Raw genomic sequence first — 14379 nt, forward strand, 5'->3', positions numbered from 1 at the left:
AATGTTTTTGATCCATCTTCAGTTTTCTCATGTCACAACCACTCAACTCTGTAACTGTTTTAAAATCACAATTGTGCTCATGGTGAAAACCCTAAGCAGTTTCCTTCTTCTTCGATAACTTGGTTAGGAAGGATCCTGTATCTTTGTAGTGACTGGGTGTACTGATACACCATCCAAAGCCTAATTAAGAACTTCACCATCCTCAAAGGGATTTTATTTTTTTACACATCTACCAATCCCTTCTTTGCGAGGCATTGAAAAACCTCCCTGGTCTTTGTAGTTGAATCTGTTTTAGATATGCATTACTCGATTGAGGGTCCTTACAGATAATTGTATGTGTGGGGTAGAGAGATGGGGTTGTCAGTCAAAAATCATGTTAAACAATTATTATGTGATTTGTTAAGCACATTCTTACTCCTGAACTTATTTAGGCTTGCCATAACAAAGGGGTTGAATACTTATTGACTCAAGACATTTCAGCTTTAAATTTTTTATTAATTTCGAACGTTTTCTACAAACAAAATTCAATTTTGACATTATGAGATATTGTGTGTAAATCAGTGACTCTAAATCTCAATGAATACATTTTAAATCCAGGCTGTAACACAACACAAAGTAAAGGGGTGTGAATACTTTCTGAAGGCAATGTATAAGCTACTTGCCAGCATCAACACTAGGAAATTCTCGATTCTAGTGTTAGTTTAACAGGATAGTGTTCATGGTGGGGCTAACGATGGGAAATCTGTGGGGATTAAGGCACACCTACTTCAATCAGCATCACCTGTATTCTGTTCTATTCACCTTTGGTCGTTAGCACATGGTTAACACATCGTTAGTGCGACACAGCATGACCCTGGAAACACAATAGTTGTCACCCTAGTCATCAGTACAGGAAGTGCCACCATGATAATTGATTCCTATTTTAATTAAAAGGCGGAGGCTGCACTACCTGATCGAGCTGTCCCATCCCACACCTCTTTCCTATAGCTAAAAATCCTTCAGATTCAGAGTGTTTAATAGTCACATGTACAGGGTTGCAGGTGTGATTTCAGGGTACAGTGGAAGTCTTTGGCGCTGAGCTCCAACATGCAGGATTAAGTGAAATAAAATAATGAAAATGGTAAAACAACAACAATATAAATATCACTATATACACTGAACAAAAATATAAGTCCATTTTCATATGCACAGAAAGCTTATTTCTCTCAAATTTAGTGCACCAATTTGTTTACATCCCTGTTAGTGAGCCAAGATAATCCATCCACCTGACAGGTGTGATTAAACAGCAGGATCCTTACACTCGTGCACCTTTTGCTGGGGACAATAAAAGGCCACTCCAAAATGTGCAGTTCTGTCACACAACACAATGCCAGAGATGTCTCAAGTTTTGAGGGAGTGTGCAATTAGCATGCTGACTGAAGGATTGTCCACCAGAGCTGTTGCTAGAGAATGAGAATGCTAATTTCTTTATCATAAACTGCCTCCAACATTGTTGAAGATAATTTGGCAGTACGTCCAACTGGCCTCACAACCGCAGGCCACATGTATAGTGTTGCGTGGGCGAGCGGTTTGATGATGTCAACGTTGTGAACAGAGTGCCCCATGGTGGAGTTATGGTATAGGCAGGCATAAACTATGGACAACGAACACAAATGCATTTTGTTGATATCAATTTGAATTCACAGAGATACCATGACGAGATCCTGAGGCCAATTGCCGTGCCATTCATCCGTCGCCATCACCTCATGTTTCAGCATGATAATGCACATATCTCAAGGATCTGTCCACAATTCTTTGAATCTGAAAATGTCCCAGTTCTTCCATGGCCTGCATACTCACCAGACATGCCACCCATTGAGCATGTTTGGGATGCTCTGGATTGACGTGTTCAACAGTTCCAGTTCTCGCCAATATCCAGTAACTTCGCACAGCCATTGAAGAGGAGTGGGACAACATTAAACTGGCCACAATCAACAGCCTGATGAACTCTATGTGAAGGAGATATGTCGCGCTGCATGAGGCAAATGGTGGTCACACCAGATACTGACTGGTATCCTGATACACACCTCTACCTTTTTTTTTTTTTTACAAATCTGTGTGACCAAAAGATGCACATCTGTATTCCAGGTCATGTGAAATCCATAGATTAGGGCCTAATGAATTTATTTCTATTGACTGATTTCCTTATATGAACTATAACTCAGTAAAATCTTTGAAATTGTTGCATGTTGTGTTCATATGTTTGTTTAGTATACATCATAACTGTACAGTGATGAATAAACAATTGTCCATTGGGGGGGAGGCTGAGTAAAGACTGTTCAGGGCAGGGCAAAGGCTATAAAGAATGGTTGGCTGATTTTGCCTTCACCGTGGACATCATGGTCTTCATGAATGAACTAAATTCCAAACTACAAGGGAAGGGCTTTTTTGCACATCAGATGTACAGCCTTGTCAAAGCCTTCTTCAATAACTTGGTTATTGAGGGTCCTTACAGATAATTGTATGTGTGGGGTAGAGAGATGGGGTTGTCAGTCAAAAATCATGTTAAACACTTATTATGTGATTTGTTAAGCACATTCTTACTCCTGAACTTATTTAGGCTTGCCAAAGCCAAGTTTCAGAAAAACTAAATCTGTTGCAGAATCTGATGTCCCTCTGGAAGGAGATCCTCGCTCTGAGTTTGTCAAGTTTTGTTAATTAATGATTGAACATTGGCGAGTAGTATGCTCGGTAATGGAGGACGGGTCGCCAGCGTCTTAATCTCACTAAGACCCTGCCACGTCTGCCTCTCTGTCGGTGTCTTCGCTTCCTACTCTCTGGAAGGACTCCCAAGTAGCTTGGCCCCTCACTGAAGAAACTATGTAGCAATGCATGAAGCAAACGGATTAAGAACATTTTAGAAAAACACTAGAAAACACGCTGAAAATTGTTGAAACCTGCAATGTTTTATCGGAGTGTGAGGTGCCCTCTGTCGGCGCCATCTTAACCATTTTACAATGTTCTGCATGATGTTACTTTACGCACACACATTTTTTTACCTAGCTGCTGCTCCCTCTCCACCTCCCTTCACGTTTATCACTTTATACTCACCCTCTTCCCACACCTTCCAATCAGCGACATATCATCGTCATGATGTACCTCTATACTTCATATTTTTTAACAGCTGAAATAAAAACCCAGCAGCGATTTGAACAAACATTTAAACACACCAAACACATGTATCATAACATAACCTAGCCTAGGTTATGTAACATGTAGCCTAGCCCTGTCTACACATTGCATTGGGGCCAACAATCTGCGTTTGAACCATAAATAATAAACAATTGTTATTTAGCTTCTACCCTAAAGCTACCCTTAAGAAACATACATTGAGTGTACAAAACATTAAAACTCTTTCCATGACATTGACTGATCAGGTGAATCCAGGTGAAAGCTCTGATTCCTTATTGATGTCTGTTACGGCTTGGTAGTCGTGGAGGAGGAATGAGGCGCAGGAAGCAGCGAACACAGGGTAGTGGTGTTTTTAATATACACTCACACAAAAACAAATGTTCCCAAACACAGGGGAGAAAACACATACGGCGTAAAACAACGCCGACACGAACATAAGCCGTCTGACAAGAAACAATCCCGCACAACACGGAAGCGGGCCAGCTAAATTAAATAGCCCCGCTAATTAACTAAACTGAACACAGGTGCCCAAAACCAAAAAAAGGGAAAACCAAAAAGGGAATTGGTGGCAGCTAATAGGCCAGTGACGACGACCGCCGAGCGCCACCCGAGCAGGAGGGGGCGCCACCGTCGGTGGGAATCGTGACAGTACCCCCCTCCTGACGCGCGGCTCCCGCAGCGCGCCGACACCGGCCTCGAGGTCGACCCGGGGGGCGAGGTGCTGGGCGATCCGGACGGAGGCGATGGAAATCCTTCAACATGGATGGGTCCAAGACGTCCTCCGCCGGCACCCAGCACCTCTCCTCCGGGCCGTACCCCTCCCAGTCCATGAGGTACTGCAGGCCCCTCGCCCGGCGTCTCGAGTCCAGAATGGCCCGTATGCTGTACGTCGGGGACCCCCCGATGTCCAGAGGGGGCGGAGGGACCTCCGGCACCTCACCTTCCTGCAGGGGACCAGCTACCACCGGCCTGAGGAGAGACACATGAAACGAGGGGTTAATACGGTAATAGGAAGGGAGTTGTAACCGATAACACACCTCGTTTATCCTCCTCAGGACTTTAAAGGGCCCCACACACTGCGGCCCCAACTTCCGGCAGGGCACGCGGAGGGTCAGGTTCCGGGTCAAGAGCCAGACCCTGTCTCCTGGTACGAACACGGGTGCTTCACTGCGGTGGCGGTCAGCACTCCTCTTCTGCCGAGCACTGGCCTCCTTCAGAGAGTCCTGGACAGCTCTCCAGGTTTCCTTGGAGTGCTGTACCCAGTCCTCCACCGCAAGAGCCTCGGTCTGGCACCGGTGCCATGGTGCCAGGACCGGCTGGTAACCCAAAACACACTGAAGGGGTGACATGTTAGTAGAGGAGTGGCGAAGTGAGTTCTGGGCTAACTCAGCCCAAGGAATGTACCTCGCCCACTCCCCTGGCCGGTCCTGGCAATACGACCTCAGAAACCTGCCCACTTCCTGGTTCACCCTCTCCGCCTGCCCATTGCTCTCGGGGTGATAACCGGAGGTCAAACTGACCGAGACCCCCAGCCGCTCCATAAACGCTTTCCAGATCCTGGATGTGAACTGGGAACCTCGATCAGAGACAATGTCCTCCGGCACCCCGTAGTGCCGGAAGACGTGTGTAAATAGGGCCTCCGCAGTCTGCAGGGCCGTAGGGAGACCGGGCAACGGGAGGAGACGGCATGACTCAGAGAACCGATCCACAACCACCAGAATCGCAGTGTTCCCCTGAGAGGGGGGAAGATCTGTCAAGAAATCGATAGACAGGTGCGACCATGGCCGTTGTGGAACGGGGAGGGGTTGTAACTTCCCTCTCGGTAGATGCCTAGGAGCCTTACTCTGAGCGTACACCGAACAGGAAGAGACATAGGACCTCACGTCCTTAGCCAAGGTGGGCCACCAGTACTTCCCCCTGAGACTCCGCACTGTCCTTGTCACACCAGGATGACCCGCAGTAGGTAGCGTGTGCGCCCACCAAATCAATCGATCACGAACACCGAGCGGCACATACATGCGCCCCACGGGCACCTGCGCAGGCGCAGGTTCCATCACTAATGCCCGCTCGATGTCTGCGTCCACCTCCCATACCACCGGTGCCACCAGCCTAGACGCTGGAATGATGGGAGTTGGATCGATGGGCCGGTCCTTCGTGTCATAGAGACGGGACAGCGCGTCGACTCTAGTGTTCAGGGAACCCGGTCTTTAGGAGATAGTGAACCTAAACCGGGCAAAGAACATGGCCCACCTTGCCTGACGTGGATTCAGTCTCCTCGCTGCCCGGATGTACTCCAGGTTTCGGTGGTCGGTCCAGATGAGAAAGGGGTGCTTAGCCCCCTCAAGCCAGTGCCGCCACACCCTCAAGGCTTTGACCACCGCTAGCAGCTCCCTGTCCCCCACATCATAGTTACGCTCCGCCGAACTGAGCTTCTTCGAAAAGAAAGTGCAGGGGCGGAGTTTCGATGGCGTACCCGAGCGCTGTGATAGCACGGCACCCACCCCATCCTCGGATGCGTCCACCTCCACTATGAATGCTAGAGACGGGTCCGGGTGCGCCAACACGGGTGCGTCGGTGAACAGCGTCTTCAACTTCTTGAAGGCTCCGTCCGCCTCCGTCGACCATCGCAAACGCACCGGCCCCCCCTTCAGCAGTGAGGTAATGGGAGCCGCTACCTGGCCAAAACCCCGGATAAACCTCCGGTAGTAATTGGCAAAGCCTAAGAACCGCTGCACTTCCTTCACCGTGGTTGGAGTCGGCCAATTACGCACGGCCTTAACGCGGTCACACTCCATCACCACCCCCGTGGTGGAAATGCGATAACCCAGAAAGGAAACGGCTCGTTTGGAAAACACACACTTCTCAGCCTTAACCTATATATCATGCTCCAACAGTCTACCAAGCACCTTGCGCACCAGGGACACATGCGCGGAGCGGGTGGCGGAATATATCAGAATGTCATCGATATAGAAAATCACGCCCTGCCTGTGCAGGTCCCTGAGAATCTCGTCAACAAAGGATTGAAAGACGGCTGGAGCATTTTTCAACCCATACAGCATGACGAGGTACTCATAATGGCCCGATGTGGTACTAAAGGCGGTTTTCCACTCATCTCCCTTCTTGATACGCACCAGGTTATACGGGCTCCTGAGATCCAGTTTTGTGAAGAACTTTGCTCCGTGAAATTATTCCACCGCCGTAGCGATGAGAGGTAGTGGGTAACTAAACCCCACCGTAATAGCATTTAGACCTCTGTAATCAATGCACGGATGCAGACCTCCCTCCTTTTTCTTCACAAAAAAGAAACTCGAGGAGGCGGGTGAGATGGAGGGCCGAATGTACCCCTGTCCCAGGGATTCCGTGACATATGTCTTCATAGCCGCCATCTCCTCCTGTGACAAGGGGTACACATGACTCTTGGGAAGCGCAGCGTTAACCTGGAGATCTATCGCACAATCCCCCTGTCGATGAGGTGGTAATTCAGTCACCCTCTTTTTACAGAAGGCGATCGCCAAATCGGCGTATTCAGGGGGAACGCGCACGGTGGACACCTGGTCTGGACTCTCCACAGACGTGGCACCTATGGAAACTCCTAGACACCTCCCTGAACACTCCTCTGACCACCCCTGGAGAACCCCCTGTTTACACGAAATACCGGGATTGTGACCAGCCAGGGAACCCCCAGCACCACCGGAAACGCAGGCGAATCAATAAGGAAAAAACTAATGCGTTCCTTATGATTCCCCTGCGTTACCATGTCCAGTGGCACCGTAGACTCCCTGACTTGCCCTGACCCTAATGGTTGGCTATCTAGGGAGTGCACGGGGAAGGGGGAATCTATCGGCATCCGCGGAATGCCCAGCTTAATGGCAAGTCCACGATCCATAAAGTTCCCAGCTGCGCCTGAATCGACTAGCGCCCTATGCTGGGAAGAGGGAAAAAATTTAGTAAACACAACAGGTAAGAACACGTGACCAACAGGGGGTTCTGGGTGAATCTGGTGCTGACTCACCTGGGGTGACCGAGAAGTGTTCTGCCTCTCGACTCCCAGACTGGCTCCTCCAGCACTGGTCGACCGTGTGTCCTCTCCGACCACAGCTGGTGCAGGAGGAGCCACCTCCTCCGGTGCCCCTTGGCACGGCCCCCCCCTACCTCCATAGGGGTAGGGGCGGGGGTGCATGGAGGTGGAACGGGCAGGACCCTCTCCGAACGCCCGCGGGCAGCCAGCAAATTGTGCAGACGTATGGACATGTCGATCAGCTCGTCCAGGGATAGAGCGGTGTCTCGACAGGCCAGCTCCCTGCGGACGTCCGCCCGGAGACTGCATCGGTAGTGGTCTATGAGGGCCCTGTCGTTCCACCCCGCCACAGCAGCCAAGGTCCTGAACTCCAACGCGAAGTCCTGAGCACTCCTCGTCTCCTACCTGAAGGTGGAACAGCCGTTCACCCGCCGTTCTTCCTTCCGGAGGGTGGTCGAACACGGCCCGAAAGCGACGGGTGAACTCTGGGTAGTGGTCCCTCGCCGAGTCTGGGCCATTCCAGACCGCATTAGCCCACTCCAGAGCTCGGCCCGTCAGGCAGGAAACGAGGGCACTCACGCTCTCCTCTCCCGTGGGAGCAGGTCTGACGGTGGCCAGGTACAGCTCGAGCTGGAGCAAAAACCCCTGGCACCCAGCCGCCGCCCCATCATACTCCCTCGGGAGCGCCAAACAAAGCGCGCCAGAGCCAGACGTAGTGGGAGGCGAAGGTGGCTGCATCGGAGGAGGTGGAGGTGGAGAGAGGAGACCACTTCTCTCCAATCGGTCCATCCTCTCCATCATCAGGTCCATTGCTGATCCGATGCGGTGGAGGACCGTAGTGTGGTGGAGCACGCGTTCCTCCATCGAGGGAAGAGGGGTGGCCGCTACTCCCGCTGATTCCATGCCTTTTATTGTGGTGCGGGATTCTGTTACAGCTTGGTAGTCATGGAGGAGGCAGGAAGCAGCGAACACAGGGTAGTGGTGTTTTTAATATACACTCACACAAAAACAAATGTTCCAAAACACAGGGGAGAAAACATATACGGCGTAAAACAACGCCGACACGAACATAAGCCGTCTGACAAGAAACAATCCCGCACAACACGGAAGCGGGCCAGCTAAATTAAATAGCCCCGCTAATTAACTAAACTGAACACAGGTGCCCAAAACCAAAAAAAGGGAAAACCAAAAAGGGAATCGGTGGCAGCTAATAGGCCGGTGACGACGACCGCCGAGCGCCACCCGAGCAGGAGGGGGCGCCACCGTCGGTGGGAATCGTGACATGTCACTTGTTAAATTCATTTCAATCAGTGTAGATGAACGGTAAGAGACAGGTTAAAACCTCTCTAGGGGGTGTGGGACGCTACCGTCCCACCTGGCCAACATCCAGTGAAATTGCAGAGCGCCAAATTCAAAAACAGAAATACTCATTATAAAAATTCATAAAACACAAGGGTTATACATCGGTTTAAAGATGAACTTCTTGTTCAAAAATACTTTACGGCGAAAGCAAACCATGTGATTATCTGAGAACAGCGCCCAGCAGACAAATCATTACAAACAGTAACCAGCCAAGTAGAGGAGTAACAAAAGTCAGAAATAGCGATAAAATTAATCACTTACCTTTGATTATCTTCATATGATTACACTCACAAGACTCCCAGTTACCCAATAAATGTTTGTTTTGTTCGATAAAGTCCCTCTTTATATCCCAAAACCTCAGTTTTGTTAGCGCGTTTTGTTCAGTAATCCACTGTCTCAAACAACATCCGGTGAAATGCAGAGCGTGAAACTCAACAAAACAGAAATTCCCATAATAAACATACATAAAAGATACAAGTGTTATACATCAGCTTAAAGATAGACTTCTTGTTAATCCAACCGCTGTGTCAGATTTCAAAAAGGCTTTACGGTGAAAGCAAACCATGCGATTATCTGAGAACAGCGCCCAGCAGACAAATCATTACAAACAGTAACCAGCCAAGTAGAGGAGTAACAAAAGTCAGCAATAGCGATAAAATGTATCACTTACCTTCGATGATCTTCATATGGTTACACTCACAAGACTCCCAGTTACCCAATAAATGTTTGCACTCCCAAGACTCCATGTGACACAATAAATGTTTGTTTTGTTTGATAAAGTCCTTCTTTATATTCAAAAACCTCCGTTTTGTTGGTGCGTTTTGTTCAGTAATCCATTGGAACAAAGCACGGTCACAGCAGGCAGACGAAAAATCAAAAAAGTACCATAAAAGTTCGTAGAAACATGTCAAACGATATTTATAATCAATCCTCAGGTTGTTTTTGTCATAAATAAACGATCATATTTCAACCGGACAATAGCTTCGTCAATAGAAAAGGAAAAACAAGAAAGGCACACTCCTGGTCACGCGCAGGACTCATGTCTGGAAATTTCCACTGTCCTCTCATTTTTCAGAGTAAAAGCCTGAAACAATGCCTAAAGACTGGCCACATGTAGTGGAAGGCATAGGGATCGTGAACTGGGTCACAAGTCTTTGTATGGTGGATAGGCTTTTAATGGAAAAACAGCCATTTCAAAATAATAGCACTTCCTGGATGGATTTTTCTCAGGTTTTCGCCTGTCATATCAGTTCTGTTATACTCACAGACATTATTTTAACAGTTTTTGGAAAGCTTAGAGTGTTTTCTATCCAAATCTACCAATTATATGCATATCCTAGCTTCTGGGCCTGAGTAGCAGGCAGTTTACTTTGGGCACGCTTTTCATCCACAATTCCGAATGCTGCCCCCTACCCTAGTGAGGTTAAACAAGGATTTTATTTTGAGATATTGATTCGTTTGTGTGTCATTCAGAGGATGAATTGGCAGGACAAAATATTTAACTGCATTTGAACGGTTTAGGTGGCAGGCGCAGTGGTTTGAGTGTGTCAAGAACTGCAACGCTTCTGGGTTTTTCACACTCAACAGTTTATCAAGAATGGTCCACCACCCAAATTACATCCAGCTAACTTCACACAACTGTGGGAAGCATTGGAGTAACTTGTAGTTACATATCATTTGCGGCATGCATGATCATGAGCAAAGTCAATCTAGCCTATCATTTCATCTCCCCTGTGAGAACCATGAGCATTTACTGACTTGGCTTTGCTGTACAACAGCTGAAGCCTGCCAGCAGCCTACCAAAGGTTGCACTGTGTCCATTACTATGTGTAAAAACACATATCAGCAACAAAAAATAACATTAGCTAGCTAGATTAGGTTAGCATGCTAGCTAACTACACTGATAGTCGTCAGTGGCCGATTTGTTGATGTTAATCAATTCCATGTGGAAATTCCCAAACCCAATTTGTGAAAATGTATAAGTAGCCTTCGTCATTCTTTCGAGGTAGAACCTAAACGTGCATTTAATTTCTAGGACAGGAAATTACATAAAAATAGTGACTGCGACTTCCTCTGGGGGGATCCTTTATTTAGGTAAGGGCAAATATGATCTATTATATTGACAAGATAGTAGAGTGACTGCTCTAACAATGGAAATACATGGGAGGAGGCAAGATCAGATGGGAGGAGGCAAGATCAGGTGGGACCATTCTAGCCAATGAGAGACCAGATATGTATGTGAACAAGAGGCACAACTCTGATGTTTTGTTTTTGTTGCCAGAATGCCACATATATCCTCTTATATGTCGAATTTGACAACTCCATTGTGTCCTCCTCCCAGAGTGCTAAGAGCCTTGGCGTGACCCTGGACAACACCCTGTCGTTCTCCACTAACATCAAGGCGGTGACCCGATCCAGTGCATTCGTTACAAACTAACCATTACGAAACTTATATTCAATCAAATTAGCCTCATGTAGTAAATTAGCAAAATATAAATTTTTACCAAATTCGACATTCTCTCATTGACCTCCATGCAAAAATGGCTCACTTCTGGGTTTTATTTTCGTGGGCATATTTTGGGCGGAGTAAACCCTCTCACTTCACTTCTTCCTCTCTGGTAAGGGTTAACGTTAGGGCTAGGTAAGGGTTAAAGTTAGGGTTGGGATATCCCAAGGATCCCAGATAGCAGTAACCCATTTGTATACATGACCCTAAGCATGATGGGATGTTAACTGCTTAATTAACTCAGGGACCACACCAGTGTGGAAGCACTGCTTTCAATACACTTTGTATCCTTCAGACACTCAAGTGTTTCCATTATGTTGTCATTTACCTGTAGGTTACAATGTGTGTGGATGCTAAATTCGATTTTGTGTGGGTGATTATCTCGTTTATAGTTACAACAGACAAAAAGTTTGTACAACATGTCTTAGGTTACAGCAGACAATGACATCCCAATGTGGGGTGCGTGAGAACAGGATGGAAGCAGCAGCAGAGTTCCGGAGCAACATAAAAACAACAGACAAAGTAGCACATGTGTAGAAGGTACAGTTGTTTAGCTAATGGGAAGAGAGAGTCTGGTCACACAGTCACTCCGTAATTAAAGAGCGACTGCCCCTAAAACCCAACTAATCCCTTTGAAAACGGCCCATCTGGCATCGGTATGAGTCAAAAACATTTATTCTTGTGTCCAAATTGACAGCAAAGTGTAAATAGGATAATTTTGGTCATAAAGTCAGTCTCGTCCGAAACGGAGTTTGGAACTTGAGTTTGTCACATGTAAATGAAGGTTGGGTTTGGATTACTATTATGGCATCAATTCATGCCCCCTTTTGCCTATTAACACATGGTGGCACTGTGTTTTCTGGGAAAAGACTGGGCGAGACTGCTTTGCATGGAGATCTCTCCTTATGGAGACCAATTGAATTGTCGAAAATGACCAAACCCCGCCCACCTGGGGAACCTAACTCGCACAATGGAACGTCTTCCCCAGACAAGAATTGTGGTTAGTACTTGCCCTTGCTCGGGAAATAGCTCCTCTAGTGAAAATGGGCTTCCATAAAGTTGTTTAACAATCTTGGGCAGATGGCCAGGATATCAATCAAATGTATTTATAAAGCCCTTTTTACATCAGCTGATGCCACAAAGTGCTATACAGAAACCCCGCCTAAAACCCCAAACAGCAAGCAATGCAGATGTAGAAGCACTGTGGCTAGGAAAAACTCCCTAGAAAGCCAGGAACCTAGGAAGAAACCTAGAGAGGAACCAGGCTCTGAGCATTGGCCAGTCCTCTTCTGGCTGTGCCGGGAGGAGATTATAACAGTACATGGCCAAGATGTTCAAACGTTCATAGATGACCAGCAGGGTCAAATAATAATAATCACAGTGGTTGTAGAACGTGCAACAGGTCAGCACCTGTCAGTAAATGTCAGTTGGCTTTTCATAGCCGATCATTCAGAGTTAGAGACATCAGGTGCGGTAGAGAGCGAGAGTCAAAAACAGCAGGTCTGGGACAAGGTAGCATATATATTCAAACCACCAACCTACTACCCTGAGACGAGGCCGAGTATAGCCCACAAAGATCTCCCCAATGGCACGAACCTGAGGGGGGCGCCAACAAGGACAGGAAGATCACGTCAGTGACTCAACCCACACAAGTGACGCACCCCTTCTAGGGACAGCATGGAAGAGCACCAGTAAGCCAGTGACTCAGCCCCTGTAATAGGGTTAGAGGCAGAGAATCCCAGTGGAGAGAGGGGAACCGGCCAGGCAGAGACAGCAAGGGTGGGTCGTCGCTCCTGTGCCTTTCTGTTCACCTTCAACCCCCTGGGCCAGATTACACTCAATCATAGGACCTACTGAAGACATGAGTCTTCTATAAAGACTTAAAGGTCGACGCCAAGTCTGCGTCTCTCACATGGTTAGGCAGACCATTCCATAAAAATGGAGCTCTATAGGAGAAAGCCCTGCCTCCAGCTGTTTGCTTAGAAATTCTAGGGACAATAAGGAGACCTGCGTCTTCTGACAGTAGTGTATGTGTAGGTATGTACGGCTGGAACAAATCGAAAAGATATGTAGGAGCAAGCCCATGTAATGCCTTGTAGGTTAGCAGTAAAACCTTGAAATCAGCCCTTGCCTTAATAGGAAGCCAGTGTAGAGAGGCTAACACTGGAGTAATATGATACATTTTTGTTGGTTCTAGTCAAGATTCTAATAGCTATGTATAGCACTAACTGAAGTTTATTTAGTGCTTTATCCTGGGTAGCCGGAAAGGAGAGAATTGCAGTAGTCTAATCTAGAAGTGACAAAAGCATGGATTCATATTTCGGAATAATTTTTGTACAGAAAGTTTCAGATTTTTGCAATGTTACGTAGATGGAAAAAAGCAGTCCTTGAAATAGTCTTGATATGTTCGTCAAAAGAGAGATCAGGGTCCAGAGTAATGCCGAGGTCCTTCACAGCTTTATTTGAGACGACTGTACAACCATCAAGATTAATTTTCAGATCCAACAGAAGATCTCTTTGTTCCTTGGGACTTCTCTGTTTTGTCCGAGTTTAAAAGTAAAAACTTTGCCACCGTCCACTTCCTTACGTCTGAAACACAGGCTTCCAGTGAGGGCAATTTTGGGGCTTCATCATGTTTCATCGAAGTGTACAGCTGTATATCGTCCGCATAGCAGTGAAAGTTAACATTATGTTTTCCGAATGACATCACCAAGAGGTAAAATATAGAGTGAAAACAATAGTGGTCCTAAGACAGAATCCTGAGGAACAACGAAATGTACAGTTGTTTTGTCAGAGGACAAACCATCCACAGAGACAAACTGATATCTTTTCGACAGATTAGATCTATACCAGGCCAGAACTTGTCCGTGTAGACCAATTTGGGTTTCCAATCTCTCCAAAAGAATGTGGTGATCGATGGTATCAAAAGCAGCACTAAGGTCTAGGAGCAAGAGGACAGATGCAGAGCCTTGGTCTGACGCCATTGAAATGTAATTTACCACCTTCACGAGTGCAGTCTCACTGCTATGATGGGGTCTAAAACCAGACTGAAGCGTTTCGTATACATTGATTGCCTTCAGGAAGGCAGTGAGTTGCTGAACAAAACCTTTTTCAAAATGTTTTGAGAGGACTGGGAGATTCGAAACTGGCTGATATTTTTTTTATTTTCTGGGTCAAGGATGGGCTTTTTCAAGAGAGGCTTTATTACTGCAACTTTTAGTGAGTTTGGTACACATCCGGTGGATAGGGAGCCATTTATTATGTGCAATATAAGAGGGCCAAGCACAGGAAGCAGCTCTTTCAGTAGTTTAGTTGGAACTTG

The sequence above is a fragment of the Salmo salar genome, chromosome 19, assembly GCF_965601325.2.
Source record: "Salmo salar chromosome 19, fSalSal1, whole genome shotgun sequence".
Lineage (NCBI taxonomy): Eukaryota > Metazoa > Chordata > Actinopteri > Salmoniformes > Salmonidae > Salmo > Salmo salar.